This window comes from Zingiber officinale, chromosome 5B (genome assembly GCF_018446385.1).
Source record: "Zingiber officinale cultivar Zhangliang chromosome 5B, Zo_v1.1, whole genome shotgun sequence".
NCBI classification, from domain to species: domain Eukaryota; kingdom Viridiplantae; phylum Streptophyta; class Magnoliopsida; order Zingiberales; family Zingiberaceae; genus Zingiber; species Zingiber officinale.
Genome location: NC_055995.1, coordinates 52867086 through 52870651, shown reverse-complemented (window position 1 = coordinate 52870651; position 3566 = coordinate 52867086). Strand labels below are relative to the sequence as shown.

The 3566-nt window shown below is 38.3% G+C and overlaps 1 long non-coding RNA gene across 1 annotated transcript; it reads left to right on the top strand.

Annotated features, from left to right (window-relative positions):
- Positions 1–759: 759 nt before the first annotated feature.
- LOC121987401 lies at positions 760–1369 on the top strand. Its single transcript, XR_006113559.1, has 3 exons — positions 760–815; positions 1105–1176; positions 1330–1369. It is a non-coding gene; the product is annotated as an uncharacterized LOC121987401 (long non-coding RNA).
- Positions 1370–3566: the final 2197 nt, after the last annotated feature.

Below are 3566 nucleotides of genomic sequence, written 5' to 3'. Positions count from 1 at the left end.
TTTATTAATATTTTCTTTTTATTTAGTAATTAATACATTCTGTTTCTCTATTTGACTTCTAGTTGCTATCTCTACTATTTCATGGATGTCCTTTTATTCATAATGGATTGTGCTTGCTGCGCCGTAGACTCATGATGTCTACATTATAGGTAAGGATGATTCTCAGGAGAGTGAGAGTAATTTGAGGAAGGCTTTTGAGGAAGCAGAGAAAAATGCACCCTCAATTATCTTCATTGATGAGATTGATTCCATTGCTCCTAAGAGAGAGAAAACTCATGGGGAAGTTAAAAGGCACATAGTGTCTCAACTGTTGACACTGATGGATGGGTTGAAGTCTCGTGCTCATGTAATTGTCATTGGGGCTACGAACATGCCAAACAGTATCGATCCAACTCTTAGACGATTTGGTAGGTTTGACAGAGAAATTGACATTGGTGTTCTTGATGAGGTTGGCCGATCGGAGGTTCTTCGCATCCATACTAAGAACATGAAGCTATCTGCTGATGTATGTGAACATTACCAATTGTTGTTACCTTGTTAATAGATATCTTGCAGTGAATGTCCAAGTTATGAAATTTGATTTATTCAATGCAGGTTGATTTGTAAAGGATTGCTAAGGATACTCATGGCTATGTTGGGCTGACCTTGCAGCTTTATGCACTGAAGCTGCTCTCCAGTGTATCCATGAAAAGATGGACATAATTGATCTAGAAGATGAATCAATTGATGCTGAGATTCTCAATTCTTTGTCTTTTACAAATGAACACTTTAAGACTGCTTTGGGATCTAGTAACCCATCTGCCCTCCGTGAAACTGTAAGTCTTTGCTTTGGTAATTGTAATCATTTTCAGTTAGTTTTTTTCCTTCTAAATATGATTATCTACATGAATTTTTAAAATAAATTGTTGCTGCAAGAATTGAAAATGAGAAATTTGACATTGGTGTTCTTTCTAAATTAAACTTACCTTTTTCAACTCAAGAAATTCTATAACCTCATGTGTCTGGTTGGTAACTTGTGTTTACTGTCATATGTTGATGAATGGCCTAAAAACCACTTCTATTTCTACCTTGAGATATGCTGATAGTTTGTTGGGTTTTGATCAGGTTGTTGAAGTACAAAATGTCAGCTGGGATGATATTGGTGGGCTGGAAAATGTCAAGAGGGAACTGCAAGAGGTAGTTTGCTGGATATGTTTGAGGTATTATGTCCACCAAGTGTGATTTTTTCTTTCTGATGGTGATATTCTAGGACTTCTACAGCATGTATATTTCTTCTATTTTTGTTCTTTGCTGTAGTTAAGTAGACCAAATGATACTTTTGTTTGACAGATTAGAACAGTGGATGTTTTAACTCAGAAAACTAGGCATTTGAAGGTGAAAAGTGGTGAGATTAGGGAAATGAAAGGCGCAAGAAGAATGGAGCAGTATAGCAAGTTGAACAGATTCTGATTCTCATAATTTAATGTAGCCTCAGCTTGATTTTTGACTCACGATGTTCTACCTTGATGTGTACAATATCTATTAGCTTTTGATGTAAAAAGAATATTTGTGTAGTTTATGGATACTATTGTAAGAAGAATATTTATGTAATTTGTGAATATTTGTGTATTTTATGGATACTGTTGGAAGAAAAATATTTGTGTAATTTGTGAATATTTGTGTATTTTTTTGGATACTGTCGGTTTTTCATTGTTTCGGAAATCGGATTTGTGTCGTTAAACAATACTAATATTACATCGATTTTCCACCGCTGTAAAATCGGTGTCATTAACTAATATTACATCGGTCGTATACCGCTGTCAAAACTGGTGTTATTAACATATAATATTACATCAGTTTTACATCATTGATGAAATAGTGTTGTTAAGTGATACTACACCGGTTAATAACCGATTCGAAAATCGATGTCGTTAAGTGATACTACACCGATTTTAATCCGATGTCTAAAATGATAGACCTTTTACATCGCCTTCATAGACATCGGTCGAAAATGTAATAGACAGCGGTGGAAAACCAATGTCTATGAGGGTTTTTGTTGTAGTGTTGTGATAGAACTCATCCCCGGTACGAATCCCATCTCCAAAGCACCCTACCGCATGGCTCCAGCCGAACTGAAGGAACTTCAGGAGCAACTACAGGAGCTGCTCGACAAGGGTTTCGTACGCCCTAGTCACTCACCATGGGGAGCTCCTATATTATTCGTGAAGAAGAAGGACGGGAGCATGCGCCTGTGCATAGACTACCGAGCACTAAACCAAGTCACGATTAAGAATAGGTATCCTCTTCCCAGGATAGATGACCTGTTTGATCAGCTAAAGGGAGCAGCAGTGTTCTCTAAAATAGACCTCAGATCGGGATATCACCAGGTGAAAGTTAAAGAAGGTGACATACCCAAAACAACTTTAAGGACCAGATACAGACATTATGAGTTCGTAGTCATGCCCTTTGGCGTGACGAATGCTCCAACTACTTTCATGGACCTCATGAATAGGGTATTCAGAGAATACTTAGATAAGTTTGTTATCGTGTTCATCGACGACATTCTTATCTATTCTAGAACTCAGGAAGAACACGCAGAGCACCTGAGGATAGTACTGCAGACCCTTCAACAGAACTGTTGGGTTTTTCGGGCCACGAAAACCGCTTTTCGCGTAGCGGAAACCCCGAAACCCCCACCACCGGATCCGTGTGAAGATAAAAATTTAGAAAAACTTATGAGTACTAGTTTCTAAACCTCGATCTACAGTAGATCTACAAAGGAGAAGGAATATACCCTTGATGCGAAGCCCTTCGCAATCCCGCTTGTCCTCAGTTCGCCGGATCTCGAAAGTGTCAAAGTAGACACTTCTCTATGTGTATCCACACAAGCAAGAGATGGAGAAAAACCTCTAAGGATGTGCTAGCAACCTTAGAGATCAGTAAGTGAGGAGAGGGAGAGCAAGAAGAAAGCTCTAGAGGAAGAAGAAGATGGAGTTACAAAAGAAAAATAAAACTCCCTTGATGAATAAAAGTGGCCGGCCACTTTAGGTGGAGTTGTAACCTCCATGGAAGGCCAAGAGTCACAACTCTTGGTAACTCCCATGAGGTGGCATCCCACTTAAGAAACCATGATGATGTGGAGCATCATCATTGGCCCACTCAATGCCAACTCACCAATGAGGTGGCAAATGGTCAAGTCAAACTTAACCTTTCATCTTCCTCTCAAGTCAAGTCAAACTTGACCACTTCTCTCTCTTGGTTGATCTAATCTAACCATTGGTTCAAGTAATTTTAATTTAATGAATCTCTATTCATTGAATTAAATTAATTTAATGAGTCTAAGTCCAAATTAGACTCATCTAATACATGAACCAAATTGAGTCCAACTCAATTAGCCTACTTTGGATTACTCTTAATCCAATTTGGTTCATCTCATGAACCTAATCGTTTAGGTTCATCAAATGAACCTAATCTCCATCTAATTGCCCTTTGTGTGTGACCCTATAGGTTCTTATAACATTGGCAATGCTCCTAAACCCTTTTAGAAGCATATGTAATGAGCGGTATCTAGCAACACATCATTACTA